Source organism: Parasteatoda tepidariorum, chromosome 2 (genome assembly GCF_982258835.1).
Source record: "Parasteatoda tepidariorum strain Cologne lab strain chromosome 2, Ptep-v5.0, whole genome shotgun sequence".
In the NCBI taxonomy this organism is placed as follows: Eukaryota; Metazoa; Arthropoda; class Arachnida; order Araneae; family Theridiidae; genus Parasteatoda; species Parasteatoda tepidariorum.
In genome coordinates, this window is record NC_141756.1 from 129,959,329 (window position 1) to 129,984,211 (window position 24,883).

Below are 24,883 nucleotides of genomic sequence, written 5' to 3' on the forward strand. Positions count from 1 at the left end.
AAGCAAGCCTGTTGGTATTAGCCAGTAGCATTAGAAACAACTACAACAGAATTTCATGTTTTTTTACTGGCGATGCAAATAATACTTAAAACTTTATTTATTTTTGCTTATCTTTTTTTTTGATCCCTTCTTCCTGAAAAACTACAAAAAATAAATACTTATACATTTATACATATATGAATTTTCTTGTGAATAATATTGAGTTTATTCAGGGCAATAAACTAAACACGAATGTTGTAGTTTTAAATTTTTTACTATTATTAGCTAAAATATGTTAGCAAAATGCATTTTGCAAAATAAAATTCGCGCAAAAGTTTTTTTTAAAAATAAATATAAAAATACAATAGCAATTTTTTATCTGTGTTTATATCATAGATAGTTTAAAGAATTTAAAGTGCGACGTAAAAAAAGTACTACGTCTTGTGGAATTAAAATAAAGAATGAATTTTAAATTTTTCTTTTTTAAGATTTGAATATTGTTAAAATTGCAAATTTTGTTTTAAAATTTGCTAAATTATTCACAAAGAATATATTATTGAAATTGCTTTTGTAAAATTTCTAAAATTATGTAAAGATTTTTTCCTGTTGAAGAATTTTTTATGCTTACATGATTGTTACTGATATTGTTTAAATGGAATTTAAGCAACTATACCTTTAGTGTAAATCAATTCCAATAACTTAAAATAAATTGACATTTGACAGAAGAATTGACTTTTAATAGAAAATATTTCATTTACCAACCAATATTCGAAATGCACCGTAAAATTGGGTATTAGTATATCACACTCGTTTCAAAAATGTTTTACCAATTTACTTTAATACCAAAATAAATTGAATGAAGTAAAAGTATCGAAACAAATAATTTAATACAAATTTTAAAAAATGCTTTTAAAAAAACCCACAAGCAATACTTCTTTATGGTTATTTTTTTATACATATTCTACAAAATTAGTAATTTATTTTTATAACCGTCATTGTAAAGTTGACCCAATTTTGGTTTTACGACTACTAATATTCAACTCCGTAGCCTTGTAATATTGAACCCAATCCAGAAGACAAGGGAACTCCTTGATCTAGTATTGGGAGAAATTTGCCTTCGTGAAAGACCCCTTGATGAAACTAACCCGCATTTGCGTTACATGGAGCGGAAAACCCCGGAAGCCCTTCAAGATCCCTTGAACCCATTATCCGTCTTCCACTAAGGATATTATTTTTACGTCAGCACTGCTGTCGGTGCAAGCCGGGTGCGGAATTCAACCAGCCACTTCATTTGCGGGTGAACGCTCTATCCCTTGAACCACCTATCCCCTGCAGCATTTAATATTCACAGTTTTTTACATAAAAAGAAACCAATTTTGTATTTAAGCAGCATTAAGCTTAAATCGATTCTAACACGCGTATGTCTGACATTAAATTAATTGATATTGGCAATTTAATAAGGAATAACGGAATCTTAGTTTTAGACTTAATTATTGAATGATAATTCTAATTACTATTGGAAATATTTAACAGAAAATAGTTTATTTACTATTTATTATATGATATATAACGTGAATTGAATAACTGCATTTGCACCATAAATGGAGAAACACCAACTTCGAGCAAAAACATGATTTATTTTAATAGCGCATAGGATTGCAGTTAATCTAAACCTTCTAAAACAATGCTAATTTAATGGAATTTAAAAATCAACTTTGATTCAAGTGACACTAAGACTAAAAATAAACTAACTTCAAAAGATCGACATATTTTAAAACTAATAAAGGAAACCCCTCTTGACCTCATAAATAGAAATATATTTACCATATAGCAGCGATTTCAATTTCATTTCGTTCCTACATAACTATATTTTATTTTAATTTATAACCGTCGTTCAACAGCCGACCCAATTTTATGGGTTTCCGACTAGTAATGTTCAACTCCTTAGCCTTGTCATTTTGAACCCAATCCAGAAGACAAGGGAACTCCTAGATCGAGTATTGGGAGAAATTTGCCTTCGTGGAGGACTTTGCGTAACTATATTGTTGTTGTCGTAGCCATTAAGGCAGTGGGGGAGCGACTGTTCTTGTTTTCCAGTTTCATCATCTGTGGCCACGAATTCGACTTCTGCCACACCCATACGTCACACCCGTTTATAGAGCGGACCTATTCATACATCCATTCATTCATTCATCCACATGCAGTAATTTTGACCTGATACCATAGAACGATCAATATCCAATCCAGTACCCTTGAGGCATAATTTGTTAAAGGAACTGGAAGGACTTTGTGATACGACATATTTAACGTGCATAGGTCATCAAATAACTATACAAATTCGTTGTTATACTAATCACTTAAAAATAAAAAAAATTGAATATATATTCTGAATTAATAAATAAATTTTTAATACTTAGTAATGTTTATGCATACAAAAAGTAGAATCTTTTTTTTTTTTTAATAATAATATCGGAAGTATTATGATTTTAAAAAAATTATAATAATAAACCACTTTGTTCATATTTTTAACGTTATTATGAGTCACATCTGAGCTGATTTCTTACACAATTTTGATTCATTTAATGCAGTGTTAGAAGTTTAAAAAACTTTATTTAGATGGAGATTTATCAGAAAGCGCCCAAGAAATGATAAATGATTAGTTAACTAAAAAATAAATTGACTAGCGCTGAAAAAGAAAGACAAAATTTTTTCTACTTTCACTTTTAAAACTCTTGTTTTGTTCCAAAACGTTTAGATTAAGGGAAATTTCGGGGATGTAATAGCTTACTTTGGATGTTTCTGCATTTTACATTAATGGTTTACCATAGTAGGAATAGTGTGATTTGGCTCAGATTTATCTAGTAATAAAAAAGCCATGTATTTATATATAAAAAAAAATGTGTTTTGTATTGCTCCCACTATTTAACTAGGGACTCTGAAATTTAATCGAAATTCATTCAAGCAGGAAAATTTAGAAATAATGATTTGTTCAAAAACATTTAGACTATGAGGAATTTCGGGAGTTTTCTTAATGAGTATATTTCTTAAAAAATATTACCTATTAACTTCAGAAAATAATATTTTAATTGGATTCTTAAATACTTATGTCTCTTTGTGTGACTCCGTCTTAAAAATTAATAAGAGAAATCTATTTTACGCTTTTATAAATATATATATACGTAAGTTATTTTTCTTATTAATTTATTTTAAAGTAATTAATAAATTTTGAGTTTTAAAGTATACAAATCATTTTACAAATTTACTTTATTTTAAAGTAATTTCAAATGAAAAAAAAATGGAATAAAATCGGTCGAATAGTTTCTGCAAAATCCAATCTTTAAAAATGCTTCGTTGAAATTTTTAAAATTTTGTATTTAACCATTTAAAATTAAATACTTCAAAATTATGTATAAATCAGTATACCCTGTAATTAAAACATTTTTAAACTGCTATTAAACAATATAATAAAAAATAATTAAAATTATTCTTTACATGTAATTATTTTCGGATAAATGAGTTTTATATTTATGTGCAAAAATATGCAATATGCAATAAATATTTTTTAATATCACTATGACGTATATTTTTCACTAATTTTTTTTTTTTTTTTGCTACTATCAAGGATTCTTAAGAACCCCAAAAATTAATTGTAATTCAATTGGAGTGAACACTTTCTGTTGGGAAATTTTTATACTATTAAAGTTTTTTTAAACATAAAATGGTTATAGACAAATGAAATTTTTTGAAAATGTCTGATTATTACTTTTTAGATTTATTATGATGGATTAAAGTTGCAAGTCAGTGAATAAAAAAATTAAAAAGAAAAAACAATTTTCAAAAGAAAACAAGCGTTTAGCAAATGGTTTATTCATTGATTTGGTGAATAGTGTCTATACGCACCATTTTATTTCTTAAATAAAATATAATTAAGACATCCTAATAAATGTAATGTAAGCATTCGACAGATTCCCTTAATTTTTAAACAGAAGACTTTTTCAAGCAATACGACTTACGCATTTTTAAAAAAATTCTCAGGATTCGACTGATTTCCTTAAATTTTGTATTTCGCCATTTTAAATTGCATTTTTTATAACGATGCTAAAAATGTATACCTTACAATTCATTCATTACATTTTATTCAAAAATTACAATTTTATGTCATTTTGCATTGTAAACTGGTTTATACATATGAAACATCTATACTATCTATAAGAACTTTTTTGAAATTTTTTTCACATAAAGGTTTGGTCCCTAATAGGAAATAGAAATATGTAAGATTTAGAATTTTAAGTAGGGCCTGGATAGCCTGGTAAATAATGCTTTGGGTCCATGTCCAAGAGGTCGTGAGTCCTATCACCGCCGGTCGAAGTAAATGATGAGTGGTGCACGTTAATTCTGTCGGGTCACAAAGTCTTCTATGTTCGCAAAACAAATCATACCTCTGGGGTATTGAATTAGAGATTGATTGTTCTCGGGTTCAGGTTAAAATTACGATCTGTGAATGAATAAGTGGATCTATGAATGTGTCCGCCCTGTAAATAGGCTGTGACATGTGTGTCATTGAATTCACATTTTTGGTCAGAGATGGCGTCACTGAAGCACTTCTTCCATACATTAGCTTAGTTACACTAAGCAGGCTTGCTGGTATTGGCAAGTGGCATTAGAATCATATAGCAGCCATTATTTATCATATAGTATTATTTATCATGTAGCCATTATTTATGATTATTTATCACAGAGCAGGCATTTCAATTTCGTTTTTATACATAACTATTATTTTTGATATTGTCGTAGCCATTAAGGCACTGGGGGTGTGATTGTTCTTGTTTTCCAGTTTCGCCATCTATTACCAAGAATTCGACAACTGCCACACCCACACGTCACACCCACTTATAGAGCGAACCCATTCATACATCCTTCCATTCAATCATTCATTCGTAATTTTGACCTGAACCAAAAAACGATCAATCTCCAATCCAGTACCTCAGAGGCATAATTTGTTATCGGACCACGAAGGACTTTGTCACCCAACAGATTTAGCGTGCACTAGTCACCACATAACTATACTAATTCATTGTTACACTAATTATTTAAAAGTAAATTTATTTAACGAAAAAAAAGTTTATATATTCTGATTTAATAAATGAAATTTTAATTCTTAGTAATTTTAATGCTTACAAAAGTGGAATTCGTATCTTTTTATTACAGAATAATATCGGAAGTATTATAATTATAAAAAAAATGATAATAAAGCACTTTGTTCATATATTTTTCGTTTTTCGTTATTATAGGTCGTATCTGAGCCGATTTGTGTCGGAGTTTTGATTAATTTAATCCAGTGTTAGAACTTTTAAGTCCATTATTTAAATAAAGCTGTACTCAGAAAGCGCCCAAAAAAACATACGTGATTAGTTAACTAAAATATAAAGTAACTAGTGCTGAAAAGAAAGATATAAATTATTCTACTTTCGCTTTTAAAAGGTATTTTGGAATTCATATTTGCCCAGACAAAAATTGAATTATCTTAACCCCTTGTCCGAATCCAATTCGAGCAATTACTACACGTAGTTTGTGATGCCAGGCTTCGGGCAGGAAAAAAATTAACGTTTCTATTTTGCGAAACCCGAGCTGAGCTTGTTTCTACTTTAGGATACTTAATTCACTATTTTCCCATTAGTGGTCCTAGTTTTTTACCGATTACAACTTCAGTCGAGGAAGGGAAATGTGGGTGGGGGTTTTGGGATATACCATACTGTAAAAGATTTTTAAAATTAAGGTATTGAAAATCATATTGTTGTGTTTTTATATTATATTTGGATTTAAAATTTTGTTTCATTTGTTTTAATTGATTTGTTTAATTGTTTTAACTGAATAAGACTAGTGCTAACGTCTAATTGGACGTCTACTAGTAACGAAGAATATATATATATATATACATATAAGTTATTTTTATTAGTAATTTATTTAAAAATAATTGAATTTTAAGTTGTGAAGTGCACAAATCATGTTATTTTAAAGTAATTTAAAATGGAAAAAAAATCGTGAAATCCGCGAAACAGCTTTTGAGAAATCCAATTTTTAAAAATGTTTAGTTGAATTTTATTTCGCGATAATTTCTCAACCGATTGCATTTAAATTTTGTATTTTACCATTTCAAATTTACTTTAAAATATGTAAAAATTTGCATACCCCTGCATTTCAAATATTTTTAAACTGCTATTAATTAATGTAATAAAAAATAATTAAATTTATTCTTTATGTGTATCTATTTTCGGATAAAGCAGTTTTATATTTATGTGCAATATGTTTAAAATATTTTCGAGATTTAATGAGTTATGCTAAGAAGTGAATTTATATTTATGAGTCTTAAATTTTGATCGCTCCCCCGCGAAATTATTAGGAGCAGAGTACGACTACACCATATTTTGGACGTCAAAAATTCAAATTTGTTTAAAAAAATACCTCTGCTCTACCTAAAAATACTACGTTAGGTATGAAAGTATACGTTTTCGCACCTGATTTTGTAATTTAAAATATCGGGTTCTCTATATAATCAGCTTATTTAAAGGTAGGCTTTCGAACTATTAAGATTGAATCTTTGAAGGCGAATAACCGATCATTAAATCAAGAGTTATTAAAGGAGTTCATTTTTTTGTGCACTGCTCACAGTATAGAGGTGCCTGTGATAATGATGTTATTTTAAATAACCCAGTCAGAATTATGAACGCCTCTGTAGTACTAAAGAAAAAGGTTTTAATTCATATTAAAAACCATTCATTAATATGAATCTGATCTATATGAATCCTTTGATTAATATGAATCTGATTAATATATATCCCACGATCAATACGAATCCTTTGATTAATATGAATCCCTTCATTAATATTACAACAAATCTAGATATTTTAGTTTCAATATCTTATGAAATTATTACCGATTCAAAAACAACGGTATTTTTATATTTATCATAAATTATTTATTTTTCGTGTATATCTTTAAGTGGAAATTTAATATTATATTTGATAGGGACCTATTTTATTGGTAAAAAAGTTTTAAGTACTAAAGCCAGTTCATTCCAAAGTCTAACGCAGTCCTTCTTATTTGCCTTAATTCGCTTTTCAATTTTTTTTATCACTTTTAATCGTTTTAATTTTGTTTTTACTCTTATCTAAAATTTCGTGTGGTCTACTTTCAGATTAACTTTATTTTAACCCATTTTCGGCCAAAGTTGAGCAGACGCACCATTTCAATAAATATTTTTTTATTAACATTGTGACGTATTTTTTTCACTAATTATATTTTTCTGCAATTGCTAAGGGTTCTTAAGCCACCCAAAAATTAACAGTAATTCAATTGGAGTAAGCACTTTCTGCTGAGAAAATTTTTTATGCTATTGAAGTTTTCGTTTAACTTAAAACGTTGAATGACAAATGAAATTTTTTGAAAATGTATAATTATTCCTTTTGAGATATAATTATTCCATTTGAAAATGTTTAATTATTCCATTATGCTTTTATGATGGATTAAAGCTGCAAGTCAGTAAATAAAATCAAAAAAATTCATAAAAAACAAGCATTCAGCTAAATGGTTTGTTCATTGATTTGGTGAATGGTGCCCATAAAAAAAAAATAAAAAACCATTTCATGCATGAAATTTTTTTTGTGTCTTAATGAATGTAATGTAAGCATAGTTCAATGAAAATAACACCACATTTTATAGAATTTCTATGCCCGGCCTAAAATAGGAGAATTGAATGTGGTGTTTGTGGTAGGATAAGAAGAAATGTCTCATTCAATTACAAGAAATCTTCATTTGTTAAATAATCACACAAGTAAACTCCTAATGCATACTTTTCCATTTATTTAAAAAACAAATTGTCACAATTGGGGAAACATAATTCTTTTTTGGCAATGTATTTTTTTTATTGCTGCTTAAAAACTCTTCGTAAATTTATATTATTTACTGAACGTTGAAATTATAAATATTTCAGTTTTTTTTAATTTGAAAGTATTGCCCAAACGGGGTTATGTAGTTACTTTACATACATTGTAATGGTATACCGGGCCAATGTATGCCAGGCAATGGCACTTGATTTTTAAAAATAAACATCATTGAAGGATATCTTGAGCAAATGTCTGTCCAAACCATTTAAAGAAATTTATTTTTAATTGTTTTAAGTAGAGGGGCACAACATACGACCTGTACAGTCGTAGATATAGCCTGTGGCAGCAACCTAAACATGATTTTAAAAAATAGCAATTTTAAAAAATAAATAAAAAAAAAGTTCGGAAATTTTAAATTGCGCATTCAGGCTGGGATAGCCTGGTTGGTAGGGCACTGGGCCCATGTCAAAGAGTTCTTGGGTTCGATCCCAGCCGGCCGAAGACCGTGTAGTAAATGGTTATTGATGCACGTTAAATCTGTCGAATCACAAAATGCTTCATGTTCCCTTAACAAATCATACCTCTGGGGGTATTGATCCAGGAGTTTCCTTGTCTTCTGGATTGGTTCGAAATTACGAGGCTATGGAGTTGAAGATTAGTAGTCGTAAACCCCAAAAACTGGGTCGGATGTTCTACGACGGATTAAAAATAAAATAAAATTGCGCAATCAAGTTTTTAATGTACAAAACCTCAACCAATGTAGTTTCTCAATGGTGAATGCTACGGATCTACGCATAGTTTTGTAAATCCCAACATTTTAATTCGACATTATTATTGACGCCCTTCGTGAGTGGTGATTTCGTCGAAATGACTTTTAGATAATTATTGCTACCCATTTTCACGTAGTTTCTGAAATCGCAATTTTTTTTTCAGGAAATCGAAATACGAGTATGTTCTAACGCAGTGATTCTCAACCACTGTGCCGCGGCACTTTTGTGTGCCGCCAAATAATGGAAATGATACGTATATATATATATATATATATATATATATGTAATAACAGGGCTCCAACCCTGTTATTAGTGTTGTATTTAGCTTGAAATAATTGCAGTCATAAGCCATCATACGCTCTAAACAGGTTTATTAATGTAGGCTGGTATCGATAACAGTCACGTCCCCACTCCTGCGAAGGAGGGGGGAGTGGACAAGACTCCGGACAATCCCAGAACAGCTTATTTGGATCACATCATGATGAAAGGACGCGCAAAACTATGCGCTCTTAGGTTTTATACCAACATAGATTTGGAGTAAAAAGGCACATTCGTACATTCCTTGTATCCTTACGCTTTAAGGAAAATCATTTCTGCTTCCTTATATGGTAGTGAAAAAGGGAACGATTCTAAAAATAACTCTTCCCTTGAAATATAAATCTATTTATATTTCAATGGTATGTTTTCAGCCTTGAATTCCCAAAATAAAATCTCTCTACGCTTATTCTTTAACAAAGACATTTTATAAAAACGAAAGAGATTTAATTCTTTTATTAATACAAAAGTATTTACTTATTGTATTACATCCCCCCCAAAAAAAATTTTTGGTAAGCCAAAAAAAAATTTTAGAAAACTTTTAAATTTAAAATTTTTAGGTTGGTACGATTGTTCCTTTTTCCCTACCACAAACAACATTTTTTCAATTATGTAAAGAAGAAAAAAATTATTTACAATGACAAAAATATTAAAAACATTAATGCACTTCATCTGTTTAGACAACTAAACAGAAAGAAAACTGAAACATGTTTATAAACTATTCTACTAAAATTTTCAAAAAAATTTTTCACACAAAAATATACAACTTTTTATGGAAACGAACTGGACAACAAGTGTCATTTAATCAGAATTTAAGATTCTGTGTGGTTAAAAATATTTTTTACTTGATAAAATACAACTATTCTACTAAAATTTTCAAAAAAAATTTTTCACACAAAAATATACAACATTTTATGGAAACGAACTGGTCAACAAGTGTCATTTAATCAGAATTTAAGATTCTGTGTGGTTAAATGATTATTTACTTGATGAAATATAACTATTCTACTAAAATTTTCAAAACAAAAATTTTCACACAAAAATATACAAAATTTTTATGCAAATGAACTGGACAACAAGTGTCATTTTTTCAGAATTTAATTTCAACATTTGTGGTTTTTGATATTTCCTATGCTTTGATACATGAACTTTTTCAAAATTTTGTTTACTTAAATTTCTTTTTAGTTATTTTGTTTTTGTAATCAGTTTCTTGATCATTCTTTCTTTTTCCTATTTTTCCTTTTATTTTTTGTTTTTGTTACCCTTTACATATTTTTTCGTCGATATTAACCTGATAATGAACGCATCCATTACCTAGATCTATCTTCGAATCATTTGAACTTTTTGGACATTCTTTCTTTCTATTTTTTGATGTTTACTTTTACTGAAACATCCTTAACATTCATTTTTTCGATGCTTACTTTTTTGAAACATCATTCTTTTCTTTTTTCGATGTTTACTTTTTTTGAAACATCTTTTTCATCATTTTTAACCTTAACATTTTGAGAATTCTGCTGTTTAATGTGCAAAGATAAGTTGTCACTTTTAGAATTAGCAGAGATGATCAGTCTCTTACCAAATAGAATAACAACTGGCCCGACACAATCAATAAACAAACAAAAATCCTTGCAAGTCTACAACCCTACTAAAGCATATAGTAAATCAGTATCAAGTATAAAACTTTGCTGAGTTAAAAAATTGGCCTATCGTAATAAGGGAGTCTCACAAATTTTGTTAAGTGTTAACTGTCCGTTTGTTTGGGTTTCACATTTTTTTAAATAGGAATATTTATTTTTGACCAAGTCCGAAAAATTAAAAGTATTACACTTTCTTTCATTTTATTTGAAAACTCTTCATTTTTAGGTTTAAAAGAAAGTTCTGAAAAATTTAATTTTTTATGTGGTTAAATCTAAAAAATCATTAGGAAACAAAAGTTTAAAAACTTAATTTAGTTTGCCGTCACTAGTTTAATTGACGTTTGAACCACATTTTTTTTCTTCAAAAACATTTTAAATGCACTAAAGAACTAAATTGTATCATAATTTTTGTAAAAAATAAATAAATAAATGAACAATAGAAATGCAATCTAATCCTTAATATACTATTCCATTATTCAAAATAAAATATTTAGATTACTACTCATATCTAATATTACTAAAATTTTTAATCACAACATTGAGAAAGAAAATAAAAATGAGAGAGTAAAAAAAAAATATATCTACAGTGAATCCTTTTCATTTGTCACTTTTTTTTTTTACCTTCATCCATTTTTCGTTGACGAGAGAGAAAAAAAAATATCACTTTTTTTTTTTTCGCGCACTTAAATCGTAGCAATTCATGAATATTCATGATTAAGATTCACGCACATTCACTTTTTATTTCACAACTTGAGTAGTAAGAATTGTAGGATCACTCGGTGTCGAATCACTACCATGAATGATGTTTCTTCAAACTTAGAGGCACTAAGGAATTGTAGGGTCATCTGATGGGATACTTTCACTGGTTTCAGGGGACAATTTCCAGCCATCGTCCTTCCTACATCAGCTTTTCAGGCGCGACGAGGTACAAGTAGTACGGGTGGAAAATCGCCATCCTTCCTTCAACGTTTTTTTCACTGCCGATTTTTTTCTCTTCTTTTAAGTCTAAGGGGGGAGAAGCTTTCCGGATGGGATGAGGTTTCAAAACGGATGGGATGAGGAAAATTTCAACGTAGCAGTCACAGCCGGTCCAAAGATTTCCTCAGCAAGAAACTATGCTGCCGACTTGTAATAACAGGGCTCCAACCCTGTTATCACTGTTGTATTTAGCTTGAAATAATTGCAATCATAAGGCATCATACGTTCGAAACAGGTTTATTAAAGGTAGGCTGGTATCGCTAACAGTTGACGTCCACTCTCCCTACGGGATGGGAATGGACAAGACTCCGGACAATTCCGGTACAGCTTATCAGGATCACATTATGATGAAAAGGACGCGCAAAACTATGCGCTCTTAGGTTTTATACCAACATAGATTTGGAGTAAAAAGGCACATTCGTACATTCCTTGTATCCTTACGCTTTAAGGAAAATCATTTCTGCTTCCTTATATGGTAGTGAAAAAGGGAACGATTCTAAAAATAACTCTTCCCTTGAAATATAAATCTATTTATATTTCAATGGTATGTTTTCAGCCTTGAATTCCCAAAATAGAATCTCTCTACGCTTATTCTTTAACAAAGACATTTTATAAAAACGAAAGAGATTTAATTCTTTTATTAATACAAAAGTATTTACTTATTGTATTACATATATATATATATATATATATATATATATATATACCTTTTTTTTAAATAATTTTTCCACGCTTTAACCACGTGAACATCTCTTTGCCGGTGATTGTCTTATCTCAGACAATCTCAAAATAATTTAGAATAAAAAGGAAGTGACAATTTTAAAGAAATGTTGAAATTATAGGTAGGAAATTTAATGACTATTAAAATTATTAATTAACAAAGGAGCGCAAGCTAAATATTAACTTTCAAACGGAAATAAAAGATAATCATTAAAGTAAGCTATGCAATAAATAGTTATAAAAACAAATTAACAAAGGATAACTAACAAAAAAAAATAAGCTAGCAATGAATAATTAGCAAAAACAAGTAATTTTTTTCATTTTGTGCCGTCAAATTTTGAAATCGTTAAAAGTGTGCCGCCACAAAAAAAAGGTTGAGAATCACTGTTCTAACGTCTTGAAAGTTATGAGACGCTTTATTTGCGCAAACTTCATCGTAAATCTAAATGACATTTGATCATTTTTTCGGCAGTTAATACTACGCATTTCATCGTGGTTTTTAAAATCGCGATATGTTTAGAACATTATTATGAATTGCGAGTAATGATTCGCTCATTGAGCTAACCATTTTTTGAAGTGATTTATTTGTGACGATTTTATCGCAAATCAAATAATTTATGAATCGTTATTTCGGCAATTATAACTGCGACACATTTCAACAAGGTTTCGAAAGTTCTAATATTTTTTATGCGAATACCGCGTATTTAAATACATTACTTTTTGACGCTAGTTATACCGATTTCATCGTAAATATAAATAGATTTTAATAGTTTTTTCGGTAGTTGTAGCTATTAAAATCCCTTTATATTTACGATGGGACCCTGCGTTTTTCCCCACGGTTCAAAACGTCCTAATATCTTTATTACTATATTTTCACGGCATGCGAGTTTTGATTCGCGCATTAAATTAATCACGTGTTCAGTGTCGATCTCAACGCAAATATAAGTATTTTTTGAGCGTTTATTTTTTGGCAGTCACAATTTAAAAGTCACACATCGTAATTCGTGTTCACACAATCTAAAAATCGCATTGCGTATTAACATTAACGAGATTTAAAAATCATCTATCGCGATTTGTATTCATGAGATTTAAAATCGCAAATCGTGATTCATATTTTGGCGTTTAAAAAATCATACGTTATTACTCTTCGCGCAATTTAAAAATCATACACCGCGATTCATATTCACGTGATTTAAAAACCACATATCGCTATTCATATTCACACGTTTAAAAATTATACATTGTGAGTTTTCTCGCAATTTCAAAATCACATATCTCGATTCGTATTCTTGCAATTTCAAAATCACATATCTCGATTCGTATTCTCGCAATTTGAAAATCTGGAAAGGAAGAGCTCCATATGGGACAATTCCCAAACTAATTAAGTTATGTGCCCTAAATTTAATACTAAACCACAACAGCTTCTGTATAAATGAATTTGGCATGTTCAAGGTTAAGGAGCAGTCTTTAAACAAAATCATTAAATTTTCATTTAATAACCCGAAAAAGCTATCTCATGATCAAGTAGATCAAACCATCACTATATTTTAAAATTTTGCAAATTGTGGAATATGCCAATAAGAAAATTTTTTAACCATTTTACATCATTTATAATTATATGCTGAGAAATTATTTGTATATCATTAAATTTTAACTGTAAAAAAATGTAATCAATTTAAGTATCATAAAGTAATGTAAATTTTAATTTATTGCTAATACATGTGGATTAATTGTTAATAGTGTTATGTTTAAAAAGTATGGGTCATAAAGTATTGTAAGTATCTTATAATTTTTTTTATTTATTAAGGAAATAGTTCCTTCAAAATTAATGTTTTCTTTCTTTTCCTTTCTCAGCCCTTTGCCCCTTTCTCAGCCAAAAATAAATCTTTCAAAGTTTAAGTATATTCCTTAATAAATGTTGAATCTTATTTAAGCTGCAAGGGTTTTAATTTTAATCATTTTTAACCCTATGAACTTTCTTTAAATCAAAGTATTTAATTTTCATTAATGTTAATAACTGGAATATTTATTTTCTTTAATTAATTCACTGAACAAATTTTTTATGTTAAAATTTATGATTAAATGGACTTTAGTATTATATAATGTGATTAAAACAAAGATGAATTTTCCCATTGTTTTTTATTTTAATTAATCTGAATTTTTTTCCTGATAAATTGATTCTGATTGTATTTTATTTTCTAAGCTATCAGTTTTGAAGTTTTTTATTTTAAACGTTTAAAAATATTTAATTTTATGCCAACGTATTACAAGGTTAACTGATAAGATTAATTTAGTGCCTTGAGCAATGTTTATATAGTAATCACTACTTACAATTACTAAACATGTTTATCTAAGTACTTTGGCTTGCGGCCCTTCACTCAAAAAGGTTGTGCACCCCTACTAATATAATTTGAAGATGCTCATTTGTTATAAAATAAATTGAGTGAGGATGTATTTCGGCTAATTATTTATCAAGCTTTTTTCATGCATTATTATTTAGTTTAAATTAATCTAAACGTTCCATCTTAGAATTATAACAAAGATTTTCAAGATTAAAAATTTCGCTCGCTTCAAAAGACATATTAATAGGAAATAACAGTCGACATGTTTCAAGTGCTCAAAACAGGTGCCCGTATTCAAGACAAGCCAAACGTGAATGAAAAGAAACATAAGTTTAAAATAAAACAAAAAGTTGTTCACGAAAGAGGGAAAAAATAAAGGTGAGAAGCAAAACTAGAAAAAACCACAGTACCCGAAAGAGATAAAAGATCCACAGAACAAGAAAAACCACAGTGACCATGAGAGACAAATCAAGGTAAAATGCATTTCCACTCGTTATGGAGAAGTGGTGAGGATCTAATATCGTTGAGAGGGGAATAAGCATTTATTTGAATAAAATAAGATTCCAAGGCATCAAGATGAGCTTATGTGGCAGTGTTGGAAATAATTTCGACATCGTTAAAAATTGAATTTACGCCCATAATTCCAACAGTTTGCAGCAATGAATGATGTTTTGATAGCAGACAATCATGTTTCTTTAAGTCTAAATTTTAAAGCGCGTCTAGTTTATCCGATATAGCCAATGTCTCACTGACAATGTATATAGTATATGCCACAACGATCATTAAAGCTAATAGGCTCATTAAGAGACCTAAATTTGGTTTTGTTAAAAGGCCTAAAAAGGACTTTAAAACCAAAACAGAAGAGTATATTAGCAATTTTATAACGAGCGGGAGAATAAGAAATGATCCACTCGTAAGGATTTGAAGAAGAGGGACGTTTGAGTCTAGTTAGTTTAGTCAAGATGAATCAACTATCGAAGCGATTAAATACACTGTCAACATCAAACGAGCGGAAGATGGTAAGTTCGGAGGTTAAGTAAAGTTAGAAGGTTGTAAATGTGCGCAAAACGAAGTATGGAATGTAGAAATGTTATGACAATTAGGGTGAATAAAATTAAATGAGGTGGTAAAAAGACGGCTATACGCTTATAATAAACAGGGGTGGAAAAATGGTCAGGGTATCTTTTTCTTTTTTTTCTCTTTTGGCTTCTGTGTTTTTTTTTTTTTTTTACTTATGTATCTTCCTGTTATTCATTCCATTTTTCATAAGCAGCTCTTCGTTTTATAATTCAAATCCCTTTTGTTTCTTCCGATTCACATCTGGCAAGTTTTGAAAATGGGCGCCTGTTTTTGAGCATTTGAAACATATATACTGTTATTTCTTGTTTGAATATTTTTTGAAGTGAACAAAGTTTTTAATCGGGTTATATTTTGCCGCTTTAGTTTCCTGAGATTATTTGTTTAATGTAACAAAAATGTTTATATTTTCAATAGGCAATGATAAAAATTTACGTTTAATTTTTAAAATGAAAAATAAGTACAAAATTCTGGGACTAAAAATAAAACCATGCGTGTATAATTCAACTCTAATTTATTAAATCAATCAATTTGTTGCCCAATGCAAAAATTGCATGCAAAGTATAAATATAAATATTGAATTGATGCAAATATTTGCTGACCGCCTAATTAATCAATTCATTTTAAATGTTTAGTATCCAACAGGATGTCACAATTTATTTTTAAAAAAAGATAAACTAATCAATGTAAAATGCGAATAAAAGCTATTGCAAGTAAATATTAAAACGCATGATTAAAAATTTTTTATTATATTATGTATTTAATATTCATATTATTAATATATTTTAATTGATAGAACTGGTTTGTTTACGCGAAATAACTCCGAATGATGAAAATTTTTGCTATCTTTTAAGAAGGCGCTAGAGCAAGACTGTTTCATTTATTTTATATGAATGCTGATTATGAAACAATTGTGTTTTTATAATTTTTCTTTTCGGGGGGGGGGGGAAGGAAAGTTTCATAAGATTGTAATGCTGGGAGCTAACTGTTTTATGAACTAAAACTTATTAAACTTTCTAATTAGATATTATATCTGGATAATAGTTCGTTCACCAGGAGTTGGCAGTTGACTCCGCCTTCATCACGTGGTATCCGACGATACTATTTCTCTAACTTTGGGAGAAGAAAGTGAGCAATCCTGACCAAGCTTGCTATTTGGCAATCGTGTGACAAAATATTTATTTAGCAATCTTTAATTGCATTTTTTAACATTAAATATTTCATAAATGTCATGATATTTTTCTCTTTTGAGTCTATAGTTTGTCCTTTTTGAGGCATTTTGCTGTAATATATTTCATTAGAGTAACGAACGGTAGAATTGCAGATGATGAAGCGAAGTAAGTGACTGAAAAAGAATTCACTGTTTACGTTTAGCGTGCATTAAGGGTTGTCTCAATTCCAAGCGCGGAGACTTTTCTCATCTTACTCCCGCACCAAAATGAACTCTGCGTTAAAGGAGGTGGGGCCAAGTGCCATCTACTGGTGAACGAACTATAGCTGCGCCCTCTTTTTGTGGGCCCTGGTAAAATTATCAAACTTAGACCGGACCGAAGAAGGTTGATGAACACTGTTGCATACTAGTAAATTGGTATTGAATAATCGTAGTGCTACATTACTCTTACACCAGAATGTTATTTTGGATCGAATTCTATCAATGGATATCACTGAATGATTCATTGCTGCTTTTATGAGAGGCCGGGAGCGCTGTATTAAGATAACCATATTTTGAGCGCTGCTTATGAGAGATGTTTTAACATCATGGTAGTGTGCTTGATCGCTCCTCGGTTGCTTATACCAGTGTGTGCAGCGACACGTTGTGTGTGATCGAGACTGGGTAGCAACAGCGCGAGGAAGATAATGTCGCAATCACAAAAAGAATCACAAATCACAATCGTGAAAATCGATTATTGCATGAAATATTATTCAGGATGGTCCTTTTGTTTCGCACCGTACTTTCAGCGTTTACGTTTGTGACGGTTTTCGTCCTATAATAATAATGCAGAAAGAAGTTTGAGAATTTGTTTATTTCTTTGACTAAATTATTCGACACACTATAAGATTCTGCCGCATCTTTTCTTTCTTTTCGGCCTCAATTCGTCCCCTGACTCAATTTTCTTTTTTATGCGTCGTTCGCTAACTTCAGAAACCTTCAATCTTCATGATATTTCGTGGTTTGGAAATATTTTAGCATTCACGAGGGCCTTTACTTTAACTTTTTTACATGGTGAAAGATCGCATTTTTTTTCAAGAGTGACTTTATTTTATTTTATATCCGTCGTTGAACAGCCGACCTAATGTTGGGTTTACCACTACTAACGTCTAACTCCGTAACCTTGTAATTTTGAACCCAATCCGGAAGACAAGGAAACTCCTGAATCAGAACCCCCAGAGTTATTGATTTGTTATGGGAACATGGAGGACTTTGCTACTCCACAGAGATAACGTGCATCAGTCACCATTTACAGCACGAGGAATCTTCGGCCTGCGTGGATCGAACCCACAAACTCTTGGACGTGGGCCCAGTGCCCTACCAACAGGCTATCTCGACCTTTTTTTTTCTTTATACGTGATTTTATTTTATATCCGTCGTTGAACAGCCAACCCAGAAGACAAGGAAGCTCCTGGATCATAACCCCCAGAGGTATTGATTTGTAATAGGAACATGGAGGACTTTGCGACTCGACAGATTTAAAGTGCATCAGTCACCATTTACTACACAGGGAGTGCCTTCGGCCAGCAGGGTTTGAACCCACGAACTCTTGTACGTGGGCACGAACTCTTGTACGCTTATAGCACTGCGTTTCAATAGGTAAGGCTTAATTTAGCCTATCAAGATTTATTTGAGCTCTGAGGCTCTTCTTCAAATGCCAACAAATTTTGGTTTAAATTTACTTTTGTAATCGAGTGACAATGACAAAATTTATTTCAGCAACAAATATATCAAAGCGAAGCGTTCTATTTACGTGTCGAATATGTTGCCACATTTTTAATACAAAAGTTAAACTTTTCTCCACTTTGATAAATGTAAACTAATGCGAACCTTACAATTAAATTATTAATTCCTTCGTATATTATTGGTTTAAGTTGTCGAAAATTAATATTTCAATTGTAAGGTTCGCATTAGCATACATTTATAAGAGTGAAGAAAAGTATATGCATTTTTTAATAGTTTTTTGAATATGGCTCTTTGAAGACGAAAAAGCATAGATTTTCTTACAAAATGACTGATAACTAAAATACTAATCCAAATTTTTGAAAAAGAAAAAAAAATACTTCTTCATTATGTCAAAACACAATTATGAGCCGAGTTTCGTGCCTGGGCGAGGCTTCTGGGGTGATATATTGTGATTACAGACACACGCACAGCCGCGTTTATTATTATGTATAGATAATGAATTTATTTTGAAATTTATTAAATGCGTAGTTAGAGTGTAACTCCTTGTATAAATAAAGAATAAAGACTTTTTCTACCTAGAATAATTTATATTTAAGAATGTTTTCACAACTAAATTAATTTACTTTTCATTCGACAAGTTGGTTCTCTGTCATTCTTTAACAGGGTGCGCAGCTTTTGTAAAAAGTGCTTAAAGGGGCTTATTTTAAATTTGGGTTTTTTAAAATGTGGCCTTAAATGTGCTTTTTATTCTTGGTTTGTAAAAAGGTGCTTAATTTTCTATCTTTTAAAAATATTTTGTTTTTCTCGATTGTCGTTCTAAATTACAAAAAAATGCATGATATTCACAATTTTCTCTGCAATATTTATCAGAAACTAGGTATTTTATTATGATTATGTAAAGTCTTTGAAAATGTTTTTAAATTTTATTGATTTTATGTTTATAAATTAAGAAGAACTTAAAACGATAGAAAAAGAGTCATTTTTATTCCTGCACAGATCCTAACTATGATTTTTTTTTTTTTTTTTTTTTTTTTTTTTTTTTTTGGAAAGTGATAAAAATTTTTTTCGTGTGCTTAAAAGGTGCTTGTTTTTTGGTGGAAAAACTCGCTACGCACGCAGTTTAATGTTTTGAGGAAAAAATAACTGGCTAAGTAAGCTAATTTATTCAGTAATTAGTTTGGAATGAATAAATAATAAACTTTTTTAATTATTAGTACTATTAAGAATTTTAGTTAAATAATATTAAAAATTATTTATGCATTTTGTTAGATTTTTGATTGTTAAATACGAAAACAGTTTTAAAAGGTAAAAAATAATAATTGGAATAAAAAATTCTTACGTTTAATTTATACCTTGTTAAACAAAATCTGATATTTATTAACCATGATAAAATGCCTCAATGGTTCGCCCGGAGTCGCTTAAGACCTTAAGTATGTCCCTTAGTGTCGTAATATGTTTAAAATATTTAAGTTTTTATTACCATGTGAAAATGATCAAGAGATTCTTTCTTAGATTCTTTTCGTGTTTTTAGCACGTCAGAATATGATCAGCACTCAATTTCGAAGCGTCACATCATAACATCACATCGAAATTTCTGAATTAAATAAACTTACCCATTTCTGAAAAAAATTAGTTGCTAAAGTAAATTTGAAATTGTAATGAATTCTACGATGAAGTTGGTACAATGAAAAAAAAACGATTACTTAAATGCGGTATTCTGAGTATGAAAGACCGAAAGAAAAAATTTTTCAATAAAAGGGTTGTAAAAACAAAATAAAAACGATATGGTTTTTCGATTAAAATTTCACGCAGTGAGAGTGTAATTTGATAAATATAGAGTATGTTTTATAATATCTTATATAATGTCTTAATCAAAGAATCGGAATTTGAAAAACACATAGGGGGTTACGTCTGGTCTAAATTTTTCTCAACCCTGGAAGGAGTCATTACATGTCCTGCATTTTTGATTGTACTATTTATACTGCTGTTTGTTTGTTTGTTTCTTTTCTTTTTTGAACTATGGTTTTGCTAAAGCAAATGTTTCTCTTATAGGAAAGAGTTATAATGCCAATTGAGCTAGTACAACAAAATACAGGTAACATTATAATTCTCTTGTCTTTTCAATTTTGAAATCTTCACATGTTTTGTCCAAAAATTTAAATTTTTTAATACCTGTTGCTACCTGTTTCGTTTGCTGGATTTTTCTTTCTTTCAAAAATGCAACACAAATGGAAAACTTAAATATGAATATGAATCTTGTATAAACATGAATTTATGGTAATCCATTAATATATATATATATATATATATATATATATATATATATATATATATATATATATATATATATATATATATATATATATATATATATATATATATATATATTAATGGATTACCATAAATAATTTTTGATCTAACGATTAGATCTTCACGTTCTAGGGCTCAATCTGAATGGTTCGTAGGGGTTATATCATATGTGTTTATTAATTTGTGCAAACGATATTTTAAGTTACGAAATCAGTCACAAAAGCGTACTCTTTCTCTGAATAAACATATCATTTTCTTGGCGGATTCGAATAGGAGGTAGCCGCAATCTGAGAAATAAGGTTAGAAGAGGAGAGTGGTGAATATGGACCCCTTAATATTAATTTTACTTTTTGCGTATTTCATTATAGCTTGAACTTTTAAAGCGATTTGAAATATTTTTCACACAAAGCTTCACATGTTCAAGTTTTGTTTCATATTGAATCCCACTGATTAATATAAATCTGATCAAAATGAATCCCTTGATTAATATGAATCGGATTAATATGAATCCCTTGATTGAAATGACAGCTAATCGGAATATTTTGGTTTTAATAGTTTATGAAATTATTACTGATTCGAAAAAAATGGTATTTTTTATTTTTATCATTAAATATTTACTTTTCGGGTATATCTTAGAGTAGATATTTAATATTTTTGATAGGTACCTATGTTGTAATCACATAATTTTTTCATGTGTCGAGTAACTCGTTTGGGGGGGGGGGGAGAGGAAGTAAGAGCTTAATGATATTAATTATTTATTTACAACAATATTTACAGATATCATAATTGCACAGGCTCACTTGCGCGCACCTCTACGCTTTCTTGCATTTGCAAAACAGACACAACATTTGCGGCGCTGCGCTGCGCCACCTGCCGGACGTTAAGGGGAAGATTTTAATATTCGGGCATCCTGATGATACAATTGCCCTCAATTGACACTTACTTAACAAAAGATACATACATCGATTATTACATAATAGATATAGACAATTAACATTTTTTTTTCATACTTAATACACATTTATTTATTTTTTTTGAAATATGAATGAATAAAAATTTTAAAGTTCTATTACAGTTCTTTTTTTGTCTTGCTTAATAGTTCTGTTTTTTTTTTTTTTTTTTTTAATTGTTCCAAAATGAAAAGTCTTTCAACTGTTCAATACTAAAGTTCTTTTCTTAGAAGTAAAAAAAAAACCAAAAGTTCATATTACCTGTTTCCAATTTATAAGTTACCTGAGACCTCATCATCATCATCGTGTAACGGTGGTCGCCATGGCTTTAGTTGACTCACGTGGGACGTTGTTGCATAGTACCTATTTCCCACTTTTTCTTCCAATTGGGTCACTCTGTACGTATCGTTGGGGAGGACTTCAGTCACAAGTAGAGGACCTCTGTACTTTGGCTGAGTCTTTGTTGGTTCTCCTGTTGCTTTTGCTGGACGTCGGACAACTACTATTTCTCCCGGTTCAAAAGTCATGGTTCGACACTTTTTCTTATCGTAGTATTCCTTCATTTTACGTTGTTTATTTTCAATCACACTTGTTGCTTCTTTTTGAAGTTCCTTGGGATCAGTCCACTATTCTGCACTCTCGTCGGCAAGTTTTCGAAGGATACCATCAGTGAATCTTGGAGAATATCCATGCAAGATTTCAAAAGCCGTTTTATCAGTAGTTTTATTGACGGTGTTGTTTAAATTTCTTTCAGTTTCTTTGATTCGTAAATCCCAATCTTTATGACGTGGATCACTCATCGATGTTGTTATTGTGGATAGAATTGTTCTATTAGCCCGTTCTACCATTCCATTACCCTTGGGATGTTGGGTAGAATTCAATGTGTGATTTATTCCATTGTCGTGACAGTATTGTTGAAACTGATGTGACGTATAGCATGAACCTCTGTCACTAATAATCCGATCAGGCAGTCCAAAATCCTGAACGAAATTCTCCAGAGCTTTTAAAACGTGTTGAGAAGATGTGTTTTTAACTGGAGAGAGTCTGGTAAATCTTGTAAAATTATCTATGATAACGAGCAAATCCTGATTTCCTCTAGAACTCTTCACAAATGGGCCTAAATGGTCCATGTGTATTATTGAGAATGGTCTTTTTCCTGGCTTAATTGGATGTAAATGTCCCTGTTGCTTTCCCCCGGGAATTTTATTCACTAGACATTCAAAACACATGGATATGTGTTTTCTTAAATAACGCTTCATGTAGGGAAACCAATAAAGCTCTTTGATTTTGTTGACAGTCCTGTCAAGAGAAAAATGTGCCATCAAATCATGAAATTTAACAGCGGTACTTTTTCTCATACTTTTTGGGATCACGTTGAGTAGTTTTTCCTTTCCTTTTTCTAGTATTCTTCGGTATAATCGATTTCTCTTGAAAATATAATTACTTATTTTCTGTCTTTCTTCTACAGATCTTTCTCCTTCATCTTTCTTAAAAAAGTCTATTAATGTCTTTAACTCCTTGTCAGTATGTTGGATAATTAAAATTTGCTCATCTTCGCTCAGTGTTAGACATACTTCAAATTTTTTCTCGATAAGGCTTGTCATGGCGTCTTTTGGGTCTGAGATAGGAGCTCTGCTCAAAGCATCTACGTGGGTCATTTTAATGCCTGGTTTGTGGCGAACTTCAAAATTGTACTCTTGTACTAGAATACTCCATCGTGCGATTTGGGGATTACTTGGCATTCATGTCGATTAATGCTTGACAATCTGTCACAACTGTAAAATTGATACCTAACAAAAACTGTCTGAGTCTTTCTAGTGTCCAAACTATGGCCATCAACTCCAATTTACTTGAATGGTAATTCCTTTCCGGTTCAGTAGTCTTCTTGCTGACACAGTAAACTAGGTGCCACTTATCATCGCTTCCCAACTGAAGTGACATTCCTGTGATGCCGTCTGCGCTTGCATCAGTATGAACTTCGGTTTTAGCTTCGGCATTGTAAAGTGCCAAAATTGGTTGTCGTGAGAGTTCATTTTTCAATATTTCGAAAGATTTCTTTTTCTTTTCGTTCCACTTAAATTCTTCATTCTTTTTAGTTAATTCGGTTAAGGGCTTAGCTTTTATGGCGTAATTCTGAATAAACCTTCTAAAAAAAGCTTGTTAAACCAAGAAAACGTCTAACCTCATGCACATTTTTAGGTTCGGGAAACTTGGAAATTACCTCAACCATTCTGGAGCCCGGTGTTATCCCATCCTTATTAACAATAAATCCCAGAAATTCAACTTCATTTTTTGCAAACTCACACTTGGATAATTTTAAAGTCAAATTTGCTTCCCGTAATGCCTCAAATACCTTAATTAATTTATTTAGCATTTCTTCCCACGTTTTAGCATGAACAAGAATGTCGTCAAGATAACATAAAACATCCTTGTTACATAAACATCCTAACACGCGATACATTAAACGTTGGAATTCTGCTGGAGCATTGGTAAGACCAAATATCATTCTTTCAAATTGTCCGGTTTCATCTGGAGTGATAAACGCGGTTTTTAATTTCGCTTCTTCGGTTAATTGAAGCTGCAAATAACCGTGAGCCAAATATAAAACTGAAAACAGACTACAATCGTGTAGTTGTTCCAATAAGTCATCGATTTTTGGAAGGGGAAATTTATCTTTTATCGTTTGATTATTTAATTTTCTGTAATCAATAACTAACCGATTTTCACCTGTCTTTTTACGCACTAAAAGTACAGGACTCGAATATGGTGAACGCGTTTCTGTTACAATACCGTTTTCTTTCCATTCGTTTACGATTTCCTTAATTGCTTTTCTTTCGATTGCATTCGTTTTATATGGTTTCATGCATACGGGCTTTGATCCCTCAATTTCCTTAATATCCATTTTTATTGAATTTGTACAACCTAACTCCGAAATGTTTAATGCGAAACAGTCTCTAAATTTATTCAAAAGCTTAACGATATCCTGTCGTTGCTGTTCCGTTAATTTTTCATTAAATTTTATTTCA

The 24,883-nt window shown here is 30.4% G+C and overlaps 1 protein-coding gene across 1 annotated transcript in view; it reads left to right on the forward strand.

Moving 5' to 3' along the window:
- The window catches only part of LOC147816220 (histone deacetylase 9-like), a 222,705-nt gene that overhangs the window by 114,153 nt on the left and 83,669 nt on the right, over positions 1–24,883 (forward strand). Inside the window, exon 19 of the mRNA XM_087158396.1 lies at positions 20,650–20,692. The gene's annotated coding sequence lies outside the window, so the exon portion shown is untranslated. The remainder of the gene's footprint in view (positions 1–20,649; positions 20,693–24,883) is intronic.